Source organism: Mirounga angustirostris, unplaced genomic scaffold (genome assembly GCF_029215605.1).
Source record: "Mirounga angustirostris isolate CCGP_5_RB_7025 unplaced genomic scaffold, mMirAng1.0.hap1 SCAF_7, whole genome shotgun sequence".
NCBI classification, from domain to species: domain Eukaryota; kingdom Metazoa; phylum Chordata; class Mammalia; order Carnivora; family Phocidae; genus Mirounga; species Mirounga angustirostris.
The window spans coordinates 123245289-123261025 of record NW_026991715.1 but is presented as its reverse complement, the minus strand read 5'-3'; the positions used below and the strand labels follow the sequence as shown (position 1 = coordinate 123261025).

At 40.1% G+C, this 15737-nt stretch overlaps 1 long non-coding RNA gene and 1 pseudogene across 4 annotated transcripts in view; both read right to left on the bottom strand.

The window, feature by feature from the left end:
• Positions 1-726: 726 nt before the first annotated feature.
• Positions 727-3940, bottom strand: LOC123835663 (cilia- and flagella-associated protein 53-like; annotated as a pseudogene).
• Positions 3941-4385: 445 nt separating this feature from the next.
• Positions 4386-15737, bottom strand: part of LOC123853282 (uncharacterized) — a 125513-nt gene continuing 114161 nt past the window's right edge. For all 4 annotated transcript variants that reach the window (XR_010413305.1, XR_010413303.1, XR_010413306.1 and 1 more), the window contains 2 exons: positions 11776-11915; positions 4386-8547 (listed from right to left, as the gene is read on the bottom strand). This is a non-coding gene — a long non-coding RNA (uncharacterized LOC123853282). The remainder of the gene's footprint in view (positions 8548-11775; positions 11916-15737) is intronic.

Here is a 15737-nt window from a genome sequence, read left to right as displayed (position 1 = left end):
TTTCCTAACTAGTGTTGTTACAAGGGAATGTGATTCCATGTTCTGGGGAAGTCCAGGACGCAGACCCGTGGAAAGGTCTACGGCCAACCTTTGTGCTGGTGAAGTCTGGTACACCAGATGTACACCAGGAGGGACTCATTCTTGCCAATAGGTCAGTGTACATCTCAGAAGTTGCTTCTTCAACAAAATCAAATATTATTTATTTAGTTAAATAACCCAAAGCATACTTTCATTGACCTGAGTCATTATATCTTTTCCTCCAAAATGAAAGATGCATTTAAATTCTCTGGGTGTCTCTTCAGTGTTTGATGAAGGCAATTTTTAAAACTAATTTAGAATAATTCCCCTCGGATTCATTCTTCTACCTTCTTTACAGGGCAGTATGAAAGATGAACCAGCATCATGCCGAACTGAGCAAGGCACCAGATTATACTTTAATAAAGTGAACATGAACTTTGACCTTTAACCCTTGAATAGTGGTCACACAGAGCAGTTTCATCTTATCTATTAGCATTTATAATAGAGTTTCAGGCATTTACTTTTAGAGAAAATAACCTGCTCATTTCAGTGGAACAGGATGGACAGCCAAGGTCAATGAAGCATCACAAGTAAGTTTTCCAGCCCATCCTGGAGGCGGAATTGGGGGTGACTTTTTTTTTTTTTTAATGGCGTGTAAAAAATAGCATCTGAGCGGAATTTTTAATCAAAACCCAAGACGATAACTCTTGGCAGAAGAACTCTGGTTTTTTTTTGTTTTTTTTTTTTTTTTTAGCACATTCCCACCCGGACCCCCGACATCTGTTCTTTTCACTTTCTGAAATAAACACTTTGCTAATGCTGTGAGGTGTAGGGCTGGGAAGTTACTCATTCTTTCCCTCACCCACAGAAACAATTTATTAAGGTGTAAGTGAGATTTTTTTGCCCACCTCTTTCAAATGAGGTAGATCCTTCCCAAACTTGAAGAGCAATCAAAATTCAGATAGAAAAGTCCCAGAGTCACCTGATGGAACCCTCCTTTGCTTTTTTTCAGGCAGGAGAAATATGTCACGTTCCCCATCTAGTGGTATGACTTGGAATCGTCCACAAAGGTGGTCTAAACGTGAATTCTGGGAGCAGAAGATATTTACTGAATTTGAAATGCCAACTGATCACCACGATAAAGAGAGAGCAGATAAGAGAGAATTAAAAGATAAAGTTTCTATTCTCAAAGAACTTATAATGTATGGGGAGGAAGGAAAACTACTTAACAATCAATCTAATACAGCAGAATCCCTTTCTCAGCCGGGGCTATGTTCCAAGACCCCCAGAGAATGCCTGAAATAGTAGCACACCCTATACATGCTGTGTTTTTTCCTATACATACACACCCATGATAAAAATTTGATTTTTAAATTAGGCACAGTAAGAGATGAGTAACAATAACTAATAATAAGATAGAACAGTTACAACAGTATCCGGTAATAAAAGTCATGTGAATGTGGTCTCTCTCATGTCTTAGTGTCCTGTCCTCACCCTCCTTGCGACGCTGTTAGATGATAGCATGCCTATGAGAGGAGGTGCGGTGAGGGGACTGACACAGGTGTCCTGACGCAGAGTCAGGCTACTAATTACCTTCTGACAATATGTCAGAGGGAGAATCATGTTTCCAGGCCACAGCTGATCGCAGGTAACTGAAACGGGAAAGTGAAACCGTGGATAAGGGGGGCGGGGGGAACATCTATAAACAGTTTTCCATATATTTCAAGAACATGTAGGCTCAGGACAGGTGCTCAACTCCCTTCTCCTCTCAAGGTCCTCAATAGGCCCTTGAGGAGTTGGTTTGTAGAAGTTTGGGGCAGGGGGAGGGAGGGAAATATTAGCCAACTGTAGTCAGGAAGGGGTGGGTGACCCACCTGCAAAGCAAAGATTGAGTGCTTCTGGAGACAGCCTGGGGACAACCAGGTGACTTTCCTTGTAAGGCTCCAGGACAGGGGACCTGAAAAACCCTCGACCTGAGCAGAGACTAACTGATTTGGGGAAGCCTGGTGCAAAACCCTGTGACACTGTGATGTTGGAGAAGCTCAGCCAGCTCTCAGGCCTGTCACCTCAGTGACCCTAGACAGGGCTGTCACAGTCCACAGTTGTCCAGAGGAGGCCTGATTTGCTGAGCCAGACTGTTCCCCTCAGGTGCTGACTGTCTTCGCCTCGAGATCAGGGAAAAGCCCAGGAACCTAGTAGCTTCTCTCCCCATCCATTCATTCCAGGATCACAGTTTGTTGGCCTGTTGACACTGGCCTCCAGGAGTAGTAAAGCATATTTTCTTCCTCTGTCTGCTAAGCAATAGATGGGCCGGTTCTAAAGAATCTTCCTCCTAATAACATGCTGGCTGTGGGTCTGCAAGGGTGGTCATAAACTTGAAGAGGCTATTGGAATACTGTACTTTGTTTCTTTTCTAAAGGAACATAGAAGCATACTGTAGTAAAAATTATTTAAAGACTGAAAAAAATATATTGATGTGTATGAGACTCTGCTGGAAGGTTATTAGGGCATACTCTCTGCATGGGACGCATGTTTCCAGACAACACTTGATGGGTGGTCTAGATCTGGATCTTCTCCTGGCAAACCTTCTTTTACTGCTACCTCGGCTTCAAACTCTTGGCATTCTCTTTCCTCCTCTGCTTCCTGGGCCAGCTGCTAGCAGGATGTGTGCATCTGCAGATGTCTGCTGTACTCCTGAGCAAAACCTCAGCATCTTGCAAAATTCTCCTGTTCGCTGTTAAGCTCTTTAAGACCTTCATTTATATGATCCTAATCCATAGCACATTCTACCTGTTCTTTTGCCTTTCTTTGCAACCTTTCTTGAACTTGAACTTTTCTTATACACATGACCTCATTTACAAGTTGTCTCTTTGCTTTCTTCTCAGGTCTCAGCTCCCTGTCTTTCTCAGCCAACTTCTTTCCTTCTCTTCCTCTATTATTTGGTCCAACTTTTTCTCCTGAGTTTTCTCCTCCTCATGTTGCTATGCCATTACTCATGAGATATCTTCTGTTTTCTTCTCATATCTTCTCTTTTGTGCTTCTTCTTTTCTTTAATCACCCTCTTCCTCTAAGCCTTGAAGGGCTCTTTGCATGAGCTTCGTGTTCAAGTCCTGCTCTGTTCTATATTCCTGCTGAATCTGTTCTACCTTCTCTTGGAGGGCTTTTTTGCAAAGGGTCCTAATTTCCTGCTTTATCTACTGTTTCTTTAGCTTATTCTGTTTATGCTCAAGTTTAGCCTTGTACTGTCCATTTACCACAAGGTGCACCTCCTCTTCCCTCAGCTACTGCACCGCCTGCCTTTGTACCTTGACGTTGGTGACCTGGGCTTCCAGCCCCGGGTGTGTTCTCCAGCAATTTCTCTCTCCTTGTTTCTTGAGCTTCTCATTTCTCCTTGGCCCATTGATCTTCTTCCCAGAGTTCTAAGAGCATCTCTTCCTTTACAATCTCTGCCTCTTCAGTTCCTCATGAAACTGGCCTGTGCTTTCTAACCCTCACGCCTTGTGAGGGACACAGAGCACTCTGCATGGAGCTCTTCCTCTGTGCTCCCTGAAGAGCTGTCCTGCTTTTCAGCCACAAAATTCTACCTTTATTTTTCTTTCTTCTCCTTCAGTAATCTGGTGTCCCTCTCATTCTATTTTTTTTCTTTTTCCTCCTCAATTGTTTCTTCTTTTGACTGCATTTCAGTAAAATACTCATTTTCTTCTGATTCTAACAGTTCACATAGCTTATTTCATCTTGCGTCAGTGTTGAGGGACTACTGTACTTTTAATAAGTGTTGGTAGACAGAGAGCCATTCCTCTGAAAAATTAGGATAGGTGAACTTCATCAAGTTGGATTCTGGACTCAGTGGTATAAGTGGGGACAACTTAAAAGATAAAAATAATAGTCTGGTGATGGGTATTAAAGAGGGCACGTTCCGCATGGAGCACTGGGTGTTATACGCAAACAATGAATCATGAAACACTACATCAAAAACTAATGATGTACTGTATGGTGACTAACATAACATAATAAAAAAAGGAAAAAAATAAAAAAATAATAAAATAAATTCGAAACAAAAAATGTGTATATAATTAAAAAGAAAGATTGTGAACACCACTATAAACACTGCTGGTTATTGAGTTGGCAATGACCCAAAATGTTAGCTTAAAGAAGCACATCAAGATACAGAAAAAGAAAAGAAAAAAAATGGAAACTAGGAACAAAAAGAAGCAGGTAGGATAAACCAATGAAATAAATTATTCCAAATAATAAGACTTTCAGTAGGAGAGAAAGGAAAAGAGGAATAACAGAAACCAAAGAATTAATGGAAGAAATCCCCTTGAGTTGGATGAAGACTTCAGTTTTTAGATAATAAAGACCATCTGAGTGCTGGAAGATTTTATTGAAAAAAGAAACACTCTTGGCCATGTCCTGGACAAATGAATAAACTTGTGGGATTAGGAGCACTCCTTATTAAGCTTTCAGACATAGAAACAGGGTTACAGAGCGATTGATAACACTATTGGTCTTCTTATTTGCAACACATTAAGACAGAAGACAGTGAAACAACACTATGGACTTTGGCGTGCAAAGTGCTGTGATCATAGAATCTTGTTTTCAAGATCCTATTTATGACTTGAGGTGGGGGTGGGGTGTGCAACATTTTTAGAAATGTAAGAACAAGTAAACTGTCCCTGTATCACCTCTGGAAGTGTTACTATAAAAATTTCAACAAAAATTGGATCAGAGCATTGATTTTAAGTTGAGGAAGGATAACATACACCACAGAAAGAAATAAGTAATGAATCACGTATAGTGATTATTAATTCTTAGAGATTTCTGTAATTCATAAAAAAACACTCCTACCTCTAAATAAAATCTAAGACAGGCTTCATACTGGTCATTCTCAGATAATAACATTCTCTAGTCACTTTTTTTTTTTTTTACCAGAATAGTTTCATTCAGTAATTAAAATATCAATCCATGGAAGAGTTAAACTTCTGAATTCCATTCTGAATTAAAGCTTCTTTCCTTCCCCTGCTTGGAATGATCTGACAAAGACTTTAAAGTACCTATTATAGAAAATGCTTGAATGAGCAATTGTGAACATTCTTGAAACAAATATTAAAATTGAAAGTATCAAGAAAGAAATAGAAAACATAAAGAAGAACCAAATGGAAATTTTAGTTGTAGGATACAGTGTCCAAAATTAAAAAGGAAAACTCACCGAATAGACTCAACAGTAGAATACAGATGACAGAAGAGCCATAAACTTGAATAGAGAGAAATATAAAGAAATTATTCAACCTTAATAATAGAGAGAAAAGGGCACCTGGGTGGCTCAGTTGGTTAAGCGACTGCCTTCGGCTCAGGTCATGATCCTGGAGTCCCGGGATCGAGTCCCGCATCGCGCTCCCTGCTCGGCAGGGAGTCTGCTTCTCCCTCTGACCCTGCCCCCTATCATGTGCTCTCTCTCTCATTCTCTCTCTCTCAAATAAATAAAATCTTTAAAAAAAAATAGAGAGAAAAAAATTTTAAAAAAGAAAAAAGAACCTCAGGGAATAACCACACTACATGAAGGTCTTATGTTCATGTAATTGGGGTTACAGAAGGGAAGGAAAATGTATGGTTGTGGAAAAAACTTGAAAAATAATGACTGAAAACTTCCCCAATATAATAAAAAGATAAACCTACAGATTTAAGAAGCTGAGTGAACTCCACTTGTCAAAACTCATTAAATTGTCCTGTCAGAATTGATGAATTTTACTGTATGTAAATTATACTTCAAAAAATTGAAATCATTTTTAAATAGCTAATAAAAATTTGTTATTTAATAATACTCATTGTAAGCCTGCTATAGGTGGGACTCACTGCTACCTGTTGGGGTTATAATGTTGCAATAATTCATATCTCTAACAACCTGATTGATACTAGCTAATAATTGTTAGGTGCTTACCATATAGCAGGTCCTGCTTTGCATGGTTTTAGAGTTTTTGCTAATTTAATCTTCCTAACAACCCTGTGAAGGAAATATTGTCATCTCTACTTGACAGAGGAGGAAGCTGATTATGAAAATGTTAATGAGTAGCTAGTAAGTTGAAACATGCAGTTTGACTTTAGAGACCAGATTCTTAATCACTACTGAGTATGGAGAGACAAACCCAGGCAATGTTTCATGCCAATACAATGCAATATGTTTAGTCTCCCAAATAATGGGATTATATTGTTATTTTTTGCCAATAATAAGATACATAAAATCAGGGACATTAAGAGTAGGCTTGGGAATACTTCACTGGAAAAGGAAATTCCAGTTCTGAGTCTCAAAGATTGTGACAAATGTGAATTCTGACGTAGAATCAGAAAATATGAATTTCTGGAAGTCACCTGATATTAGATAAGATGCTTTATTTCTCCATAAAGACAATCAATTTCACTCTTGGGCTCACTAGGATACTCTCAGTAATAAAGGGTAAATGCTCATAGTCTGATATACGCAAAGGTCATGCTAATTTAATTGTAATTTTGTGTGCTTTAAATAGAAGCTAATTCTTGGGGTGCTTGGGTGGCTCAGTTGGTCAAATGTCTGACTCTTGATTTTGGCTCAGGTCATGATCTCAGGGTTGTGAGATTGAGGCCTATATCTGACTCCGCACTGGGCATGGAACCTGCTTAACATTCTCTCTCTCCCTCTCCCCCTGCTCCTCTTGCCCCCCATTCTAAAAAAAAAAGAAAAAAAAGCTAATTTATATGAAACTCAAATTAGACATTAAAAGCTGTATTTAGAGATAATGTTTGAAAACTGAAGTCAAGGCTTTCATACTTGAAAAAAAAAAAATTGCTTCAAATGTGCTCTAATAATTCCAGCAGATGGCAATGTAATCATTGTTAAAAATTTGTTTCACCATCCAGCTGAAAAAAAAAAGGCAAATAAAAACAATATCCTTTCTGTTTTATTTCTGTTTTATTCTGTTTTTGCTTTGTTTCCCCCTTCTCTGTGTTGAATCCCTTAGGTTTCTAGAACAGTCATTCTACACAAGAATTTGTAAGGTTAAAGCCCGCTAACACTTAACTATGAAGGTCTGCAAATGCTAAACTAGACATTGATCTTTATTGTGTAGAAAACAGAATAAGCGTAGATGGCTTTTGAGTCAGGAGTGACATGGTCAGAATTGTGCATTGAGAAAATCACTGACAGGGAAAGGATGAGTGGAAGGATGTGGAAAGGCAGGGTGAATGTTCGAGTGGTCTAGAACAGAGATAATGGGACGTTGGCCTGAGTGTGGTAGTAAAAACAAAATTTAGATGAGGAATCCCCGCAGACACAGAGGTGAGAAAACTGAGTGAATGATTGGATGTTAGAAATGCAAAAGAAGAGCTAAAGATAACTCTTGTGTTTTAACCCTGGGTGGGTGGAAGCTGACTAGAAGGGGAAGGAACAGGTTTGGACAAAGGGAGTTTGTTGAAGTTCCACGGTGATGATTCAACTTAGCAGTTGACCAGTGGGTCTGCTGCTGAGATGAGAAGTAAAATTTAAGATATAGAAACAGAAGTGGTGAGTATTTGTAGCCACAGGAGTGGATGAAACAGTCTGAGAGAGAAAAAGCCCGAGGTCCTAGGAACCTTCTGGCGAATGCTTGCATTTGGGAGAAATTGATGATATGATTAAGTTTAGCAGGATTTTCAGGTGAACATGATGTCTTCAGAACCCATCAACAAGGATGAATGGAACAAAAGTAACATATATCAAAAAGTTTGACGAGATTGTTTGAAAAGAGGCCAATGGGCTTTGAGAAACAGTTAAAACAAACTGATAGGGGCAGAAAGATTATTATGAGAAAGAAGTGAACATAATATGGAAAAATGTACAATCTCTTTGGAGAAGTTTGACCATAACAGGAAGGAAATGGTTCCATAGGTTGACTGGACATTGAGAACAAGTGGAAATTTTTATACAAGAAATACTTCAGCATTGTTGTGTCTGACGTGAAGGAGACATTTGAAATTATACTAAAGTTGTTTTCCTTTTTTTTCTTAAATGACATCTAGATAATTTAATGAAACAGCTTAACTTCATTTTACTAGAAATTTGTGGATGTAAGAAAAATTGAAAATACAATTTGAAAGTGAATGTTGCAACATGTTTCTCATTATTTATTATTTATCCAGTGTCTGCTTGGCTCCTCTCTGTTGCTGATGTCTGAAGCTTTGAGACTATGAAAGTTAGTCATGCTAATCAAGTCTGTCCCCAGTGCCCAGAGATCTGACATTGTGGCAAGTGATAGCTCTGTAGGGTCTGCTATAACGTCAACCAAGCGTTTAGCATCCGAGAAAACTCTGAAGCCCATCTCTCTGTTACAATATGTGAGCATGTTCCCTTGTCCACAGTTTTTATTCTATCCTTTCTGGTTTTTTTCTCTAAGGAAAAGAAAAGATAAGTTGGCAATGCTTGATCTTGCTTGCAGAATTGCTGAGTTTGCTTCTTGCCACTAGAACTTTGGTGTCACGGTTTGTGAAAAGGAATCTTCAGAAGCTGCTGGTTGAATTTGTCTGAGGAAAAAAAAAAAATATGACCTTGAATTGCAAACAACCGAGTCTGCCATTGAGTATGATAAACATACTGGTTTCAGTAAAAACTCATAGCAAGATAGAATTTTCAAACACAGAGGCAATGGAAAGTGGGATAAAGGCAGGAAGAAGATGGGAGAAAATTGTCCAGGAAAGTTGTCTTTTCTTTACAGCACAGATAAACAGTTTGCTTATCAATTCCTAAACCCTTCTCTCTGCTCTTAATTCTTTGAAACCCTGTACCATTTCTGTCAACAGTCCCATCAAGTGAAAGATGAAATTACTCCCTACTGCTAGGTATCCCATCTCCCATGCAGACATGTTTGGAGGGCTGGCAGATGAGGGTCCCCCACAGGAGCTGTATAACATAAACTTTCATGCACTTCAGAACCCAGTCACAGATAAAGTGAAGAAATGGACTTTTTCTTAGATCTGTAATCTTAGATCTGTAACAATCAGGGATGGTATTTTAACTCTGAGTTTTACAAACCAGAATTTATTTTTATTTATTTTTATTTATTTATTATTATTTTTAAAGATTTTATTTATTTATTTGAGAGAGAGAGAATGAGAGACAGAGAGCATGAGAAGGAGGAAGGTCAGAGGGAGAAGCAGGCTCCCTGCTGAGCAGGGAGCCCGATGTGGGACTGGAGCCCGATGTGGGACTCGATTGGGACTCCAGGATCATGACCTGAGCTGAAGGCAGTCGCCCAACCAACTGAGCCACCCAGGCGCCCCAGAATTTATTTTTAATAGGGAAGACTCCTATTTTGCTCACTCGCTCCTGTTTATATTTTTGCAGAAGCAATTGATTAGGTAAACACTTTATACATCTGTTGTCCTGATCATTGCTTTGAAAATAGTGGGAATCCAAATTCACAGGGTAAACAGATTTTCAGAATAAATTCTCCCTCTTTCAATAAAGCTTGTTTCTTTAGGTTGGATTTTAAGATCCTGAAGGACAAGAACTTGTTCCTTTTTTTGGTCATAAGGTTTATTATTTATTTATTTATTTATTTTTCATTCATTCATTTAAATTCCAGTGTAGTTAACATAGAGTGTTATATTAGTTTCAGGTATACAATACAGTGATTCAATAATTCCATCTATTACCCAGTGCTCATCAAGATATGCTCACAAGATATAAAGTGTATTTTAAAAATACTATCTGTTTAACACTTTTAAATTCTGACAGTCACTTTTGGTTTCCTAGTCAACAGCCATTCCCCACTTTTGTGCCAACAAAACCCTAATTCCATTCACCTATCTGGTAGCAAGGACTCTAGGAAGAAAGGGGAGGTCTTACCCCAGCCCAAGGGATGAATAGTGATTATTTTAAACCAATTTGGGCCCTTCTACCTCCTCACTTATGATTGGCTTGGAGTGGGGCGTGGGAGCCAGCTCTGACCAATGAGATACGAAGGGAAGTCTGTTGGGACTTTTAGGGAGATTTTTCTTCCTAGTATAAAGAGGGAAACACAGGAGAAGAGGCCCTTCCCTCCTAGTTTTCAATACAGTTGTGTGAGGACACGATGTTTCTAACTATCCCTAACTCGTGGGGAATCCAGCGGAACTAGAGAAAGCTGAAGTAGAAGGATAATATTGTTTAGTTCTGAATTCACCAATGCTGGCAATTATTTCTGGGCCTCTGGTCATGAGAGATAATAAATACACTCATAATATTCGCCACATTTAGTTAGATATTTTGTACCTTGTAGTCAAAAACATTCTAACTGAGGTAGCAATTAAAAAAAATCTCTCACATTATCTCACTGATTCTGCTAACGATCTTGTGAGGCAGGTGTTATCTGGAGTCCACGGAAGACACCGAGACTCAGAATGTTGAAGTCAAGTGACGAACATCACAGAACTAGTAGGGAGCCGACCTAACACTGAAATCATAACTTTGGATGAACACTCACATGTTCTTTGTAATGCACTTTACTGTTGAACTTGGGCCGAATAAGATCTGGTAAATTTTGCTGTAGTGGATGAGGCTGAAATCTTGGGGACATTTCCTTATCCCCAGGTAGGTTCTCCCAAACTTTCAGGTCTGCTGAAGCCTGGACTCTTCCTGAAACCTTGGGCGGGGGGACCCATTGTCAGTGTGCCCTGACATAAAGATTTAGAAGGAAATTTTTTTTCCACATTTGTTCTATTATCCTCTTCCCTTCTACTGATTTATACTGAAAACCCAGTCTGTTCTTATTTCTAATGAAATGCCCCTGTTCAGAGAACCTCAGAGTGATTTGAGAAGTTAGGTGGAGTACAACCTCACAGAACCTTGCCCTTTCTCTCTCTGATCTCTCATCTTAGTTGGACACGGAAACATATGATTCCCATTTCCACTTACATTTCCATAGGAGGGACTGGTTTTCTCTACTTCATCCTGGCTATGACTTAGACCCGTGACCATCCCTGGATCCTACCATGCCCATTTCTGCACATTTTAAATTACAAATGCCTAGCACTAAAGCCCTGTCACCCCTGCCTAATAAACTACTTCTGAGAGTAGATCTGACTATTATCACTCTGTCTTAACATGGACTCCTCAGAAAATGATACCGGAGGCAAAAACTTACAAACTAATGCGTTATTGGGGGTTCAGTCCCAGGAAAACCAGAGTGAAGGACAGTGGGTGCATTACTGATCTGGCTATAGCTTTGTAAAAAAAACACAACGGTTTGCTCACTTTGCAGAACATCTTTAGAAAAGTTGTATAGACCTACTGTGTATCAGAACTGCCCATAGAGGAACAAGGGTGAGTAATGTATCTGCTGGATTTTCTTCATCTTCTGTTGTACATTGGTCTGAGTTCACCCCTCATGGGAATAACTCCCTTTCACTTCCAGGTTGTATTACCAGGCCTATCCAGGCAGGCTTAGGGGGACCAGAGCCTCTACAAATCCAGGAAGGCTGGCTTAGGTTAATGTCCTACATGGGGTCTATGCTAGTGATTCTGCTGGCGTTTGGCAGTCTCTGGGGCCACTCTTGCTAGACAGAAATCAATGCAAGTGGTCAAGTGTGGGCATGGGAGTCTGGTGAGTGAAGCTCACTGGGTGATACAGAAAGAAACTTGGTCCAAACCCAATCTGTGTTCCCAACAAACTGAAAAGAGATCTCTTTCTTTTTTCTTCAGATTTCCTCACTTCGAAGGGGTTGGATCTCTGCCAGGGGTTGGTATCCTCACTCCTGTTTCATCATGCTTACCTGTTCCTCCAGAGCTGTAGGTAGATGGACCAGTGCTTATTTTCATGGATGAATAAAGTCAGCAATCCCGATCCACCCCAAGAATATGCAAATTATAACATTCTATTTTGTGTGTCTTCACTGTTTTGAACATTCTTTAACTGTAAGAGAATGAATTCATTTTTACAATCTGAGATCCTCTTGATTTCAGCTAATTTGTGTTACTACAATCATTAACACTTTATCAGAACAAAACATAAATTTAAATGTGTTTTGCCTTGGGTGGGTTGAAATTTTTATTTTCTTTATTGCTTTCATAAGACATACATAAACTGATGACTTTGAATTATACACTTCTAACAGGGACAGAAAGTACTAGATTAGTTCAAGGGGAAGGAGATGAGGTAGAAGATGTAATTCAGATCATTAAAAAATGGTTGTTTTAGTTCTGGGACAGATTTTTGAATTGTATTTTTTCTTCTTGACTAAATTTTCCTATGTTTGTAGACACTTCTAACAAAAGATTTGTCTTCTTTTGAGAATAAGCCAATGCCTCCACCAATGGAATTTCTTCTGTGTAAAAATCTCTCAGCAATGTATTTGGAAACTCGTGTCTGTGAGGGCATATTTGAAGACACAAGTCTGACCTCACTCCAAATGTCAGCAGCAATACTCAAGCTGCATTTCTGCTAGTACTTGTCACCAACAAATGCCATTTAACCAATGCTTCTTGGTGGAAAGTATCACAGGTGCCACAGGAAGCCCAAGAAGCCCACTCTCTATGGTGAGGACAAGGTCTCAGTCTCATTGAGCTATATTTGCATTTCAACTGCATATTACGATGTATGGGCCAGGCCCTGCTTCTCATGGCATGTCTGTGATGGAGCTGGAGTATTTCAGCCACCCCCATAACCACAGCCCTGGAGTGATTTATGATTCTGGTGAAGCGCTCTGAGTTTTGGTCAACACTGCTAAGATAAAACAGCATTTGAAGAAGAGTGGCTGCTAGGGGAAAAAGTCAGCTACAGATGATCTAATGGGCCTGATAGTTCATTAAAAAATACTAGAAAGAGGGGAGGAGCAAGATGGCAGAGTAGGAGACCTAAATTTCATCTGGTCCCAGGAATTCAGCTAGATAGGGATCAAACCATTCTGAACACCTATGAACTCAACAGGAGATCAAAGAAGAGAATAGCAGCAACTCTCTGAACAGAAAAGCGACCACTTTCTGGAAGGTAGGACGTGCAGAGAAGTGAATGCAGTGAATCCGAGGCGATATTCGGGAGGATAGGTGGCGGGGGAGGGAGCCTCCGTCAGCCGCTTCTGGCAAGTGATAGAGCCACGGAGCACAAAATCAGAACTTTTAGAAGTCTGTTCTGCTGAGGGACGTCGCTCCAGTGGCTAAGCGGGGGGTGGAACCCTTGCGGGACAGAGTGGTCTCAGGACCCTCGGGGTCACAGAAAGCCTGGGGGTGCCTGAGTGTGGCAGAGCTCCCAGGTAATGGAGCAGGGAAGCCGGCTGCAGAGGCGGAGCCCAGGCGCGGGCTCTCAGCTCGGGGTGGCCATAAACCGTGATCCGCGGCACAGTCGGGCCCCTGCTCCTCCAGCAGGGACCCAACAAGTGGCAGATCCGGGGAGACTCCCCTTCCTCCCCTTGGAGGAGCGGCATGGGAGTGCACCGCAGGGATCTGCTGGGTTTGGAGACTCCACACCGGGTCAGGTGCCAGAGATAGAAACGCGCGGTCACAGGCTGGGTGAGCACGGAGTGCGGCCGGAGACCGGGGAGACAGGAGTGACTGATGGCTTTTCTCTGGGGGCTCACTGAGGAGTGGGGCCCCGAATTCTTGGCTCCTCCGGGGCAGAGGCCGCCATTTTCACTCTCCGCCTCCAAAGCTGTACGGAAAGCTCGCAGGGAACAAAAGCCCCGGAGAGCAAACCCGAGCAGATCACTTAGCCTGACCCGGCAAGGGCGGGACAATTCCGCCTCCAGCAGAGACATTTGGAAACCACGGCAACAGGCCCCTCCCCAGAAGATCAGCGAGAACAGCCAGCCAAGACCAAGTTTACCGATCAATGAGAACGGCAGAACTCCAGCGCTAGGGGAATACTGCACATAGAATTCACGGCTTTTTTCCCCATGATTCTTTAGTCTTTCATAGTTAATTTTTTAAATTTTCTTTTTTTTCTTTTTCCTTTTTTTTGAATTTTTCTTTTTCCCTTTTTCAACCAACGTCTTATCAATCCCTTTTTTAAAAATCTTTTTTATTTTTCATTTTTAGAGTCATATTCTATCCCTTCATAGTAGTTAACCTTATTTTTGGTATATATATATATAAGTTGTTCTCTCTTTAAAATTTTGGGATACAGTTTCTTCTAACAGACCAAAATATACCCTAAATCTCTAGTGTATGGCTTTGTTCTAGTCTCCTTCCTGATCACATTCTCTCCCTTCTTTTTTTAAAATTTCTCTTCTTTCTTTTTCCAACCAAATTCTTATCTTATCAATTCCTTTTATAAAATCTTTTATAATTTTCATCTTTACAGTCATATTCCATCCCTTCATCGTATTTACACTTATTTTTGTACATATATAAGCTTTTCTTTCTTTAAAATTTTGGGAGGCAGTTTCTTCTAACAGACCAAAATATGGACAAAATCTAGTGTGTGGCACTGATCTATTCACCAGCCTGTTCATATTTAATCATATTCTTTGTTTTTTTAATATCTTTTTCTTTTTCTTTTCATTTTTCTTTCTTTTCCTTTCTTTTCCCCCAGTTTCAGGTCCCTTCTGATTTGTTTAGTGTATATTTTTCTGGGGTCATTGTTACCCTGTTAGCATTTTGTTCTCTCATTCATCTATTCTCTGGACAAAATAACAAGACAGAAAAAAATCACCTCAAGAAAAAGAACAAGAGGCAGTACCGACTGCCAGGGACCTAATCAAAATGGACATTAGTAAGATGCCGGAACTAGAGTTCAGAATGATGATTATAAAGACTCTAGATAGGATTGAAAAAAGCATGGAATATATTAGAGAAATGCTTTCTGGAGAAATAAAAGACTAAAATCTAACCAAGTCGAAATCAAAAAGGCTATTAATGAGATGCAATAAAAAATGGAGGCTCTAATTGCTAGGATAGATGAGGCAGAAGAGAGAATCAGTGATATAGAAGACCAAATGATGGAAAATAAAGAAGCTGAGAAAAAGAGAGATAAACAACTACTGGATCACGAGGGCAGAATTCGAGAGATAAGCAATACCATAAGGTGAAACAACATTAGAATAATTGGGATCCCAGAAGAAGAAGAGAGGGGCAGAAGGCATATTGGAGCAAATTATAGCAGAGAACTTCCCTAATTTGGGGAAGGAAACAGGCTTCAAAATCCAGGAAGCACAAAGAACCCCCCTCAAAATCAATAAAATAAGTCAACACCCTGACATCTAATAGTAAAACTTACGAGTCTCAGAGACAAAGAGAAAATCCTGAAAGCAGCTCAGGACAAGAGATATGTAACCTACAAGTGTAGAAACATTAGCTTGGCAACAGACCTATCCACAGAGACCTGGCAGGCCAGAAAGGACTGGCAGGATATATTCAGAGCACTAAATGAGAAAAATATGAAGCCAAGAATACTATATCCAGCTAGGCTGTCATTGAAAATAGAAGGAGAGATAAAAAGCTTCCAGGACAAACAAAAACTAAAGGAATTTGCAAGCACAAAACCAGCCCTACAAGAAATATTGAAAGGGGTCCTCTAAGCAAAGAGAGAGCCTAAAAGCAACATAGACCAGAAAGGAACACAGACAATATACAGTAACAGTCACCTCACAGGCAATACAATGGCACTAAATTCCTATCTTTCAATAGTTACCCTGAATGTAAATGGACTAAATGCCCCAATCAAAAGACACAGGCTATCAGATTGGATTAAAAAACAAGACCAATCGATATGCTGTCTGCAAGAGACTCATTTTAGACCCAA